Source organism: Cupressus sempervirens, chromosome 8 (genome assembly GCF_028749045.1).
Source record: "Cupressus sempervirens isolate cs-2001-9-10 chromosome 8, ASM2874904v1, whole genome shotgun sequence".
Taxonomy (NCBI): domain Eukaryota; kingdom Viridiplantae; phylum Streptophyta; class Pinopsida; order Cupressales; family Cupressaceae; genus Cupressus; species Cupressus sempervirens.
The window spans coordinates 302,650,885-302,665,696 of NC_143125.1; positions in this window are offsets into that span (position 1 = coordinate 302,650,885).

Below are 14,812 nucleotides of genomic sequence, written 5' to 3' on the forward strand. Positions count from 1 at the left end.
GACCTTCTGCGAAAGTTTATCATTAACTTTCCAAACGGAATGCCCTTACTAAAAACCATGTTTTAGTGGCCAAAATCCTTTCTATCCACTGGCTCAAGGGGTCACCCATGCCCGTGAAGACATCCTACATTCTCGTGGTCCTTAGTAGAGGCAATAGTCCCTTGGGAAGTCATTCCCCTTGGGAAGCGGATCTTGGTAGCCCTGAGAAGTGAGTGTGCTGTAAGGGGGAGCCTGTGGTGCCAAGATCCTAGGTTGTCTGCTCTGGATAAGCGCGGCTAAACTTCGGTTCAAGTAGGAATTCAGTGGATACAGTCCTAAAAGCCCAGGTTGTGCTGTGTTTGTTAACTTTTACAACAGTTATTATTGTCTTAATGTGTCTTGCGTGTGTGTAAAACATAATCAAGATAAAAGCCAAACTTTTAAATTTACACCTTGGATATCATTTGAACTTGTCAAAACCTCACACATTGCCAAAACATTTCAACCTTTATCAAACTTTGCAAACATTGATTCAACACACTCGAACCTTGGAAAACATGGCGACTTGTGCTCTTAAATGTGCTTGGAAAAATGTAGATCTCACACTTGCATAGATTTCACTTGCATTCACCCTAGTCCAGGCTTCATTCTTACATCATATAGACTTCATATTGCACCTTTTAGTCCTCATTACTTTTCATAATGCATCCATTTAGGTTCAGTTTTACTTTCCTTAGTTTTTGCATTCCCATCTCAGAATCAGCACTTTGCATTCACCACCTTGCATCTTTACATACCTATTCATCATCTTGACCACTTTATCCATCATTCTGGGTGTCCTAATCATCATTTTGAGCATCCAAACTGGCCCTAACACAATCCTCTACCATTTACCTCTCTGTGACATCCCGCTTAGCATCACCATCATTTTGAGTCCTCAAAATGTCATTTTGAACCCCCAAAACCTTTGAATTTAGTCAAAAATCTAGACAAAGTATAAGTCTTAGAGTATCTCCTAGTGTTGACGGATAATGGATCTTGACTAGTCTTTTTATCTTTTCTTATCATTTTCTTTGGTCAAAATCTATCTATGTCTTGATATCTTTGACCTTTTCATCTTTTATCAATTTGATCTTTTCATCTTTTATCAGTTTTTGGTCAAGATCCAAAGTCCTTTATCACAAGGTTAAACTCCTAGACAAAATACTTTCTAAAAGGTTTTACCTAAGTTCAAAACTTTCCATATACCCTTGTCATAGCATAATCATATCCCTAGCATCCTCAAACGTCATTTTGACCTACCCTAGTGGTATATCCCCTTCATATTGCATTGATCAAAATCCTTAGCATCATTTTCACTACCAAACCCTATCAAATTGTCCATCAACCAAATTACCTTATTGCGCATTTACCCTCATTTTGCATGTCCCAAACATCATTACAAACCCTAGAACATCATCCTTTGCATGATATACCTTGCATACATCAACCTGTAGCATCCTTAGGAAGTCCAAAACATAACCCTAATTATCATTTTGCATACCTTAGAGTCATTTTCATCTCCTCTAGTCAAACTTCAAAACATCACCTTGCATTTGCATTTGCATTACATCCCTAGGACATTTGAACTTTGCACATCAAAACTATAATTCATCTAGCATTTCCTCACATTTCATAACATTCCTAAACAATTAAAAATCCCAAAAAACACTCATATCTTGCATACCCATCACTCTTTGCACTCTTAGGTATCATGCCAGCACTTACTAGGAGACAAGCAGCTCAGAGACCAGAGGAACTTTATCAACCTTTTTTTTTTTGAGGCACAAGCACAACCAAAACCTCATCCAAGACAAAGAAAGAGCAAGAAAATCCAACAAACCTTTGACGAAGACCAAATTGAGACATCGCAACCATTACTATCAGACCCTTTGAATATGTATCCGCAAGATCCTCATAATCAAGCTATGGCACAACAAACCTTGAACAATGCACCTATTATGAGATTTCCTCCAAACACTTCCCCCACACATGGGATGGTTCAATGGAGTCCTGACTTTGAACCTATATTCGTGCCAATGCCACCAGGAGAAGGAAGTGTACCAACCTCACCTGAAGATGAACAATCACATGCATTTGAATTCAGCCAACCTAACACATCAAACATACAACAAGGTATTGTACACGTAAGTGATGACTCTGACACTGATTATGGCATCACTGATGAAGAAATGGCTAGGGCATGTCAAGACAAAAGTTTTCGCAAGAACTTCAAATGTTTGGCAGCTCAAGAAATTGTCAAATTTAACCCAAACTTGGAAGGTCCTAGGTCCAAAAATCAAACCAACACAACAATTGAAAACATCCAACCCATGATAAATTTGGACTTAGACAAGAGAAAACAACCTTTGAATTTTTTAAACACAATAATGGCACCTATAAGATCCCATCAAGAACCAACAATTGAAATCCTCCAAAGTACATTTGAACACATCAATGTTAACCCCTTGTTTGATGAAATACCACCAATCCCTAAACACCCCAAAAGGACATTAAGACTTGATTTTAGTCACATGATGCAACAACAAGATGAACCTAAAGGGACCTATGCTCTAGGGATGCCAGACATACCTTCTTTGGAGGCAAATCAATAAAGTACACCTTTGCTTCTAATGTTACCCCATGCTACGACATCAAACACTATGGAGCCTCTCATAAATACAACATTTGAAATATCAAGTGCAACCACCCCTATAGATGCACAAAGGAAAAGTCTTATTGACATTACGCCCATTCCTAACAGGGACACATCTCATAGTCAAGTCAATATGATGTCACAAGCAGGAACATCTAAAACACAAAGGTACCAAAACAAGAATACAAACATGACGTTCAATTCTCAAGGACTTAGTCAACCCCCACGACAACAACAACCTACAATGGTACAAGGACTCGACACTTCCAAGGCACAACCAAGTCTACATCTGCTTGACACACATCCCACATATCAACAACAACATCAACACAACAACAACAACCACAAGTGGGGCAAACATCCAACATTCCTAACACGCAATCCCATGTGGACCCACTTGACTTACACACAATTTATCAAAAACAATTCCAACAACAACAAATGATGTTTGCTAAACAACAAGAGCAACTCAAGCAACAGTTGGAATACCAAAAATGCCTTGAGCAACAAATCCCATACCAACAATATTTGTTACAACAACAACATGTGCCACAACAACCTCAACAAATACCTCTAGAACAACAAGCACGTACGTGGTCTCACATACAACCAACAGAGGTATCCCAACAACAACCACAACACACGACACAACAACAACACATAGTACAACAATCGCAGTCAATCCCACAACAAATGCCACATCAAATACCACAATGAGTTCCCCAACAACAGGGACCTTTCTGTCTTCGAGGTGCCAACCTACCTCCACCACCTAGCGAAACTTCATTAGACTCATTAGACACAGAAATGTCAGAACCAAGTAGACATAGTTCTCGCCACAGCAAACGGTCTACTCATAGACACAAAAGACTTGAAGGAAAGACCATCATGCAAAACCCCAATGAAGAACTATTACAACAATTCAAACAACTTTCCAAACAAGTCGAGGCATTGGGAGTCCAAAAGAAACAGGCTCTATATACAGAAAGGGACCTACGTCCTAACCCATTCAATAAAAGTCTATATATGCCTCCATTCCCAAAACACTTTGAAGCTCCAAGGTTTGAAAAATACTGAGGAAAAGGCAACCCTATTGACCACATCAGAGAATTTTGTGCTTCATGTACCAAACTTAGCGATGAGCCCACGTACCTTATGAGATTGTTCCCTCGTTCTCTAGGTGGGCCTGCACTTGAGTGGTACTCCAAACTTCCTGGTAATATCAAATCTTGGTCAGAGCTAGCAAACAATTTTATCTCCCACTTTTCCTTTAACATTACAAATGAGGTGACACTTTCTGATTTGTGCTCAACTAAACAAAAGACAGGAGAATCATTCATCACATTCTTACTGCGTTGGAGAAGCTTAGTTAGTCAATGCTCACTAGACATTCCTAAAGAACAACAAGTAAACTTGTGCATTGAAAACTTAGTCCCAGACTTAATGTATAAACTCAAAATCAAGAGTCCAAGCACCATTTCTAAACTCATGAAAAAAGAAGCTAGTATTAAAGATGCTCTTATCCGTAAGGGAATCCTCAAGATAAACAAATAAAACAAAAACACCAACTCGTCTAATTGACAAGGCAAAAATTTTCTCCAAAAATAAGAATGTGACTAATGATGGCATTGTGGATGCCCGCACAACCTCAATTGACTTTGAAAGGTGCAAACCCCACAAATTCACAAACTCCTAATCAAACATCAGCTCCACAACAGAAAATTGAGCCTTCCACACAAGACAAAAGACATCCTAGAACCAAGGATAGAAAATTCACACCATTGGGAATACCACTTGAGACTGCATTACAACAGTTACTGAGTAATAACTTCTTGCAGCGACCCCCAATCAAAGATGAACCACTGACTAAAGCAGATTGGTGGGATGACAAAAAGTATTGTGATTACCATCGCACCAAAGGACATAAGACTTCATTGTGCTTCCAACTGAAACATGCAATACAAGACCTTATTGATGATGGTGTAATCACAGTTGATCCATCACTGTTAGCATCCAACTCTGATCACACTATTTTCAAAGATCCTTTGGGTAATCATGACAAAGAGAAACCCTCAAGTTCAAACTCAAACTCGCAAGGTAATGTGAATTACACATGCACCGCCTATGACTACACCATCAATTGCTTTAATGAGTCTGACTTTCGCATATCCACATTCATATTAAAGGCTGAAAACCCTCGTTGTGCTGTCACTACACGCCATAGCAAGATCACCCTACCTGGAGCCCTAGCTAGACCTATTGCTTCTACTAGACCTATACCCCCATCTATACCTATTGCTCCTACTTCAGTTGATTATAGCCTTGTTGAACAACTCGGAAAAACCCCTGCACAAATATCCATTTTGGACCTACTGTGTGCATCTCCCAAACATCAAAAGATCTTGGAGCAAGCCCTTAAAGAGTCAATAGTCCTAGATAACATGGATGTTGCCCAGTTCCAAGCCATGGTTGGGAACCTATCCATGTCACAACATATCACTTTTTCACCCCGAGATATTCCTAAGGACAAACCTAACCATAATGATCCCCTTTATCTTGAAGTCTTCATCCATAATGCCAAAGTCAGACGTGTCTTAACAGATGGAGGAGCAGGACTGAACATCTGTACTCTTAAGGTTGTCAACAATTTGGGTTATTCTGAAGATGATATAGATCCCTCTTGAAGAATCACAATTAAAGCTTATGATGATGGTGAATGCTTCTCTAGGGGCATCATCACATTACCTGTCAGAGTTGGTCCAGCCACTGAAGACACATTGTTCCATGTCCTAGATATAGAAATGAACTGCAACATGATACTGAGACGCCCTTGGCTTCATGCTATGAAAGCAGTGCCTTCTACATATCATCAATGTCTGAAGTTTTCCTATCACAACATAGAGGTTACCATCCCAGGTGATCCAGATCCTTTCCAATTTTGTGCTAATCTAAGAGATGCTACTACATACCAAATCCCAACAAACAATGAAGCACAACCCACAAATTCCTCTAAGTATGTGGATGCTGATATATTGTTCAGTAAAGCCAAGGAAAAGATGAAGATTGAAGACAATGGGTGTGGAGAGTACTTTATGTCTCAAGTCTCTCACATTAGGGAGTCACCACTTTCTCCCGTCAATACAAAGAATGATACTTCTATCAATGAGAATACATCCGTATGTATTGAGAAAGCAAAAGAAGAAGGAGAACCCACTTTGATATCTCCTAGCAAGTATGGACTTGGGTTTACCATCATGCAGAAACAAGGCTCTGATGGCTATAGTGGTCTTGGATCTCTGAAACAAGGAATCATTGGACCTATCACTACAGAAGGACAACCTCCTAGTTTGGGGCTTGGATTTAAACCATTATGAATAGGTCCTCCTAGTACCACAATACCTACATGTAAGACTATGGATGTTTCAAACGATGAAAAGGCATCTGAGGATATCCCACTTGAAACCAACAATCCCCTGGCCTTTAAGCATAACCCCAATGATCCAGTTGAACCAGTTACCCATATATCTACCTTCAACCAAAGCCCATTCAACACTAATGATGACATCTCCTCAAGTTATCCCGAACCTTTGGATTGGGACCAACGTGGACCACCAATTTTTGATCAATTCGATGATGATGACACTCTTATAATAGACTTTGAAGGAATTATGATTGAAGATCATAAAGAAGCAATTTCTTCTAAAGAGAACACATTGGCATACTTTGGGGAGCCTACTCCACCTCCTAGTTACAAAGCAAAAAGAGAAAGAAATAACAAGCATAGGTCTCTTGGTGAAAATCGAAAGGCACCATTAGACCATAAAAAATCAAAAGCTAAGAAGCTCCCAAGGATACAAAATGAAAAATATGATGCCACGAATATTAGTGTTCTAGTGTTCAACATGCCACAAAGTCTTTTGGAGCTTTCTCAATCAGCATTCATGCAAAAGGTCATTGGTCTCAACCCTCCCAACCCTCCCTTATATCCCTTTGTTTATCCCCAAATCCAACTACCTACTTTGTCCAATAACCAAAATCAGTCCTTTATCCAACAAGCCTTTGCATATGTAATCATCAGTGACATCCCACACGACATTTCTATTGACCCAATTATCCTTAGATGCCTTGATTCAAAAGAGATAGACATTGTCTTACATATGGTATGTGATGGTATCTCTCGAGGCCTTTCTAGTGGTTTGATTTTAGCTATAGACTCGAAATGAGTCCTATGTAGTTATGGTCAGTCATGGATCCATAGCTCATCAACTAGCAGCACCAACAACAGATATCTTCTTAGCATTTGTCAGTGACATTCTTGATTCCATCTAAAAGTCTTGAAAAAAATACCAAAAAAATAGCAAAAAGTCATGAAAAAAGAAAAGAAAAAAGTGAAAAAAGTCATGAAAAAATGGATGCCTTGATGAAAACCTGGCAAACAGGCATCTTGGCACGAGAATTTGGGTCAAGAGAAAAATTTCGTCCTAAAGTGAAAACCTGGCAAACAGGCGCTTTGGGCAAGTACCATGGTGAAAACCTGGCAAACAAGGCCATGTGTAATCAGTGTTGCTCCTTCATCTATCAGGATTCCATCTGGTCTTTCCCCCCTATGTCATTCCTTGATCATATCCTTCATATTGCAAGACATCCTTGGTTCCTTATCATGGCTCACGAACTGGTTAATGTCCTTTGTTATCTTACCAAGCATTACCAGTCTATACACACTTTGTCATTGGCCTTTGTACATAGTTTGTGTCTACTCTAGGGGCATATTACCTACATGGTCCATGAGTTTGAATTTGAACTGGGGACATATCCCTAAGTGTTTTTTATCCATTAGACCTATCGCATAACGGATTGGAGCTAACACTTGTTTATGCTTATACGATCCTAAAAAAATCCCTAAAAATCATAAAATGTCCTGAAAAAATCCCTAAAAATCATAAAATGTCCTAAGAAAATCACTAAAAATCACATAATGTCCTGAAAAAAATTCTTTAAAAAAAAAAAAAATTCAAATACGATCCTGAAAAAAGTACTAAAAATCATAAAATGTCCTAAGATAAACCCTAAAAATTGTAAAATGACCTGAAGAAATCAGTCACACAAAAAAATCAAATATCCCCAAAAACCCTAAAAATCACAAAACCTGTCAAAAATTTGCAATAAACCTTGTACATATTCACTGTGGATAACCACCCCTTTTGCGTTCACACTTGCACTTTGCAAATTGAAACTCAAAGCACTACACTTTCAAGACAATCACAATATCTGTGCAACATGAACCAACAATCAATCCAACATGTCACTATGAACTTATCAACTGAATCCACAACCAGAACTATCACATTATCAACATGTCGAACACTATATACACACCTAAAACATTAACAAGAACGTAATAATGGACAAGAATAGCTGTTGGCTCACACTGTTTAGTGAGTGATTTATTTTTTCTTTGTTTTTTCTTTGATCATGTCCCTATGCTACTCGATGATATAAATTGATCTATGAGAGTGGCTAGGATGGTTCATGGTCATCTTTTTTCCATTTCTGTCTGTTACAATGTACCTTTTGAGAGTCTGGGGCATGTGCATATGCCTCATGAAGGACAAGGTCATTCTCTATTTGCATCGTGCTTGTTTACGCAAAAGGCTTGCATTTGCGCTCTGGCCCTTTATGCCATGATACGTTGCATTCCATTTGCCATATCAAAATAAAGCTCCATTTGACATATAGTGCACTTTCTAGAAGCAAAAGTCTTTCCATCATACTAACATCTCCTCATCTCATCTTTCTTCATCATCTCATTCTCCATCACCATGATCATGTCTTCTGATTCACCAAATCATCTTCCTCTTGCATTCATGCATTCTTGCATCATCCTGCACTGTCAATCAACTTTCTATGGCTTTCCACCTGGTTCAACCTTAGTCTGACATTTGTCTCATCATCTTTGACCAACTACGACCATTTTTGATGATTTCCCTCAGGTTATGACATCTTTCCATCATCTTGGGCATGCACGTACAGTTTTGGGTCATTCCATCAATTGCTATGGTTTTGTCTTCTTGTTGTCGATAAATTGACTTATCATATGCTTATCTTAGTCAATTTATCAAGGGGGCACCCACATATATCATCCCTACTAGGGCATGTTGTGGCTTTCTCATCAGTTATTCTTTGATACAACGCTCTAAATCACATTGTATCAAAGAGGGGCAAAATGTAGATGCTCAAAAATGGTTCACATCTACGACCTCATCACTTCTTCATACTAATTTGTCCCATTTTCTCATTCTACTAACTTTGATCTTTTGGCCAGATTGACCATATTTCATCATTTGTATCCCCTTTCACATCAATTTTAAATCAACTCGAAATCATATCAAATCAACTCAAAATCACCCCAAATCAACCCAGAATCACTCTAATCAACCCGAAACATATCAAACATCCCAAATCAATCATCATTTATCTACTCCTAGGCATTGTTGTGGCTTTCAGTGCCTTGGAAACCTATCAACTTATCAATCTTATCAATCTGACCTTAGTACTGTCATGGCTCTCAGTACTAGGTCAAAATATCATTCATGTCATTCAATATTTGATGTTGTTGAGGCTTTCAATGTCAGATCGTGGCAGCATCAACCATTTTAATAATATTGACAATGTTCGTCAGTGTTATTATGATCAAACCTTATCAATCAATTTCAATCATGTAGCATTTACAATGTCGGTTAAATGTTACATATCAATTAATTCATGTCATATGTCCTTGGCATGTTATCAATTTCGATCTATCAATTAATTTGACCATGGATTTGGTCTACATTTTCATCATCTTATTCGATATCCATCATTGTCACATTTTCATCAAAGGATATGGTCGCATTCATTTAATCAATTTGGCCAATCATCTACTAATTTTCTCTATAAGATTAAATAACCCATAATTTAATTCTATTATTCTCACTAATTATTCTTCCTGATTATCATCTTCAATTAATTAATTTTATTAATTAATTGATTCATTATCTACAAACCATGGAAATTTACAATTTCCTAAGTTCTATTTTCCATCATTAATTCCATTTTCTACTAATTCTTATTTTGTGGAATAAAAGGATTTTTAATTCAAATATTCCATAAAATATTTCATCATCATGACACTTGGATGTGACACCTCGTGGATTCTCCTTTGACACTTGGCTGAGATTTGTCATAATCAAATATTCTTATCTCTTACACATGTCCCTATTTGGCTTATTCGTCATAGATTCTTGGCTTTAAGTGGGTTGAGGAATCTTATGACGCGTCATAGATTCTCTTCCAAATTTGACTCTCGTGTGTCATAGAATCTTAGTTTTGGCATATTCTATCATATGCGTCATAGGAATTATTATTACCTCTTACGCATGTCCCTATTTGGCTTATTCGTCATAGATTCTTGGCTTTAAGTGGGTTGAGGAATCTTATGACGCGTCATAGATTCTCTTCCACATTTAGCCAAATTTTACTCTCATGTGTCGTAGAATCTTACATTTGGCATATTCTGTCATATGCGTCATAGGAAACTCTTGCCACATCGCATGTCTGTGGCTGACAAATCCAATGCTCTCACCCTACATGAAAATTATACGATGAACACTCTTTCTCTCGTCCTTGAGTCTCTGGAATCTAGAATGCTGAAGTCTTGAGTCTCTAATTTGCATTTTGCATTCTCTCTCTCGCATAAAATCACACTTCAAGTATTCTCATGACATTATCACTATCATAGGCTTTTGCTTCAATTTTGTGTGCACTATAAGCAACTTTGGAGCTACAATTATTTGGAGAAGAAAGAAGGACATGAGAGCTACAAACGAAAAAGGGAGTTTTTGATTATGTTTGCTTTCTTTTGTTTAGTTTGGCTTTCATGGTAGTCTAGTGGGTGCTAACGCATGATTATTGAGTTTTGTGATTTTCTCATAGTGTGTTATGCATTTAACCTGTTTTTCTAGTCCTACACCATGAAATAATATTAACAAGAAATAAATTGTTGAACCACAAAGTAAACATCCAAAAACTCATGACACCCTGATTTTAGTGTAGAAACCCAGTTAAGGAGGAAAAAATATGGTCAAGATGGAACCTGTTGGTGTTTGAAAACTACTGCGCAACAAAATGCTCAATACCAAAATGATAAGACTCAAATAATCTAAGGATTAGCCAGTTCCTATCATCAATTACATAAGTAAACCAATTGGACCCAACTTCAACAAAACCAAGGGTGGTTTCCTACTCTTTAGGCTCTACAAAACCGAGGTGGGTATACCTAGGGAGGATTCTAATGCATACTGTTATATGGAGATTATCTTAGTTTCATTCTGATTCTCATCTCTTGCCCACAAGTACATGAACGATTTGCTTCACTTCTTTTATTGCTCTCAAATTTTTATGCATCCCCTATTAGTAGATCTGGTCATAATCCTCCTAGAATTCACAAATATTCCTTGAAATAGCAGCTACCTAAGACTTAGGAATTAGATATAAATGAGTGGTGACCAACATTTATAACTTTGAACAAAATAGAATGAAATGATTTTGATTTTAAAATTGATTTGATATATAGCAGCAGAATGCACCCTTGCCCACACCTGACTTATGTGACCGGTGCCTTATGCATTGGGCAGAAAAATGACTATTGGTGGGAGATCCAATTCAAATAACTTTTAAATGAATTAACCAATTCTAATCACTCATTTCCATTCTTATGAAGTATCCCTTTTATAAACTCACAAACCCTATTGATTTACTAAAGCATTTATATTATTCCTTGAATTAAAAGCAACAATGAAATCAACATACAACCAATCCAAATTGCATTCAGCCAATTTAAACCTTATTTAAATGACTTCAAAGCAGATAAACTCATAAAATGGAGACAGAAATTGATGACACAAATATAGTGTAAAAACCCCTTTGTATTATCCTTTTAGATGACTAATACAATGACCAATGGAAATCAGTGAAGAAGCGTGGAACATATTATTGATTCTCTCATTTCAATATATCCTCAGATAGTACCATTGGAAATAAACTCAAAGCAACTACATACTATTGGACCGACTATTTGTACTTTTCTTGAAAGAAAACAAAATCATACAAGTTTTTTGAACCCTCACAATGCCTTGAAAACTCATTTATATAACATGAGTTGCAACAAGCAAAGGGCAATTGCTATTGACAAGTGTCCCTCTACAACAATGAGTACAACAACTTTTACTTCAAAATATCTGGACACTTAAACTTGAAAAGAACAAAAAAGAAGAAGTTAAAGATGAAAACTGGAGCATAAAATCTGTAATTTTGTCTTTTCCTCTAACCGCTCCCTGTTGGTAAAGCTTTGATTTCCATGATTGCTTCCCAGACAATGACCTCTCTTTTGGTGGGCCATTCACATTCCTTGATAGTTACTAGTTCATTAACAATTTTTTGCCACCTGGCATCAGTAATCACCTTCCCCTCTATAGTGAACCTATTCATTTTAGTTTCAACTTTGAATAGGGTATCTATTAAATCATTGAAAGCACATTCATCAATATCATTCAGGAAGATAGATGCCACCTGTGGCAAGTCTACAATATGATCATAAGAACTAGAGCATTCATTGAAATCTTTTACTTCGTTATTAGAATTAAGAATAGAAAGAATTAAAGAATAAAAACCACTTGTTAATACTTTCATTTTACTTTGAATTATTGCCATCTTCCTTGTGAAAATTTGCAATAAGTCTTTCACTTTATCCATACCCTCCTTCACAGTAATAATTTTATTTGGGGGATCTGGCTTCTTGGCTAACAAGGGTATCAGTCTATCAAAGAATTGCATATTGAGCCCCCATTGTTAAAAAATTGGCTCAAGCCATATGATTACATCCTTGCATACTTGTTCTGCAGACTGTAGATTTATGAATGCATTATAAGCATCTTGAGATATTCTTTTCAAAGTACTTATTCTATGGTTTAATACATTCATCAAAACATTTTTCTTAGTGGCATTGTCAAATTGAGAAGATCCTATCTCCATACTGACCCTAGGCACTGGCACTGTTACCCCTATAGGTATTTCCTCCATTTGGGCCTCTATTTCTACAGTGTGCCTTCTTTCTTCCTCCTGCCTTGGTGCATGTTCTGCCTTTGTTGTTGCCTTGAGTCATTCCTTGAGGGATATTATTTCTATTTCTAGATTCTAAATCTTTTCCTCCAACTCTTTAATCTTTTGCTTTTGCACATGGCTCATTTTGAGTTTTTCTTCATATAATGTCCTGGTGTCAAGACATTCATTATAAACTGCAGCTAGCTTATCTTCAATTTCATCAACCTTTACCTCATTCATGAGAGCAAAATGTTTGACCAAGCTACAAATTTCTTTCCTAGTAGTATTTTCCAAGGTCCATACAATCATGTTTCCATGTGCAGTTTCTTGTATGTCCATCATTTTGGACTTTTTGGTGTCAGGGCCCACACTCCATATTGCTAGGGTTTTTGTGTCTATGTTAAACCCTAATCCTCTTTTCAAACCCTCACTGCTAGAGGCTTCATAACTAATAGCTTTGTCTTATCTTCTCATTTGATCAAGAAAAAAGGCCCTCTCAATGTCCCAATGTGGTATTAAAATCATACCACTCCTATGTACCAGCTCTCTGGCTTCTACACAGGTCATTGTTTCACTTCCCGGATCATAAGCTAACAATTTTTCAACTAATTCCTTGTTTTTCTCTAGATCCTCTTCGGGCATGAGACTTAAAGTGAGTTCATTTTGTTTTATTTTATAAAGAAAACTTTTAAACTCTGATGATTTGATGAAATCATCATCTTCCATGAACTTTTCAGATTGAATAAGCTTGTCATCTAGTCTTGACACTGCAATCTAAAGATCAGTAGAGGCCTTCCTTGCTTCTGTAGCCCTTTAATGTAAACAATTTTGCCTAATATTAGTAAAATACTCACTATTCCCTAGCATTACTTGTAGGGCTCTGCTTACCACTCTTTCAAGGATTTGCATTGTCTTTTGTCTTTTATTTCCTTTGGGTACCCAAGTTGAAGATGATGGTTGCTCCTCTTCTATCTCAATCTCCAACTATATTTCTAGCTCGGGACATTCTCTATCTACAATGGCTTCCTCTCCCTATGGCTCATGTGGCAGTTGTGTCATAATATAATCAAAATTATCCACCATTTTTCTTAGGTTATCAGGATATGGAACGTCTGTATAAAAACCCTTAAAATTAGGGTTGGTCGTCTTCAAAGCCTCTTCTAGTCTCCTTATCTCCTCATACTTTCTCAATAACTCATCAGCCTCCCCTATTGCTACTATGTTGGCAATTAGGTCGTCTATAGGGATTGGCTTGCTTGGAGGTAGGATGTATCCCCTAATGGCTTTGATCTCATTAGTAATGTAATTTTCAAGGTCATACATCCTGTAGGGCCCAGTAGAAAATTTGTATTGGCTTAAATACTCAATCAATTCCTCAAATGCATTCTTGCCTACTTTAAAGGTTCTATAGAAAAAAGTAGGCTTGTGCAAAGAGGGAGGGATCATTTCTTTATTCATCAATAAAAATTTCCAAAAGAATTCAATAATGGCCAATCTAGGGGGTAAATATTTAGGCAGAAGATGAGGAGGCTGTGGGCATGAAAATGCTATTATTAAAGTGCACTCCTTAAACAAAAAGATACTCCCCCAGTTATGATCTAATTTGGTTTTTTCATCTAAAAATAAGGGCCTAAGCAAGGTTTTCAAAACATTAGGTGCCCTAAAGAAAGTGTGATCCAACTACCTCATAATAACATAACTAAAAGAATTAAAAAACACAATTGCATTTGAATAATGGAAATTTTTATCCCAAACACGAGTCCATAATTGCACAGGTAACTCACCAAACTCATTAGAGGTCTTATCAATGAAGTCTGAGCTGATGTATCCAATGTTGAGATACGGGATAAGGTGCATCAACAGTGAGTAATGGTGGAACTTGAAAATTTTCAATTCTCCCCTCTTTGCACTGACAAGCTGATTTTGCATACTATCCATGATGAAGGCTAGATAATCATACTCCTTATGGTGGAAAGGGTCTTGTATATCACAAGCCATTAG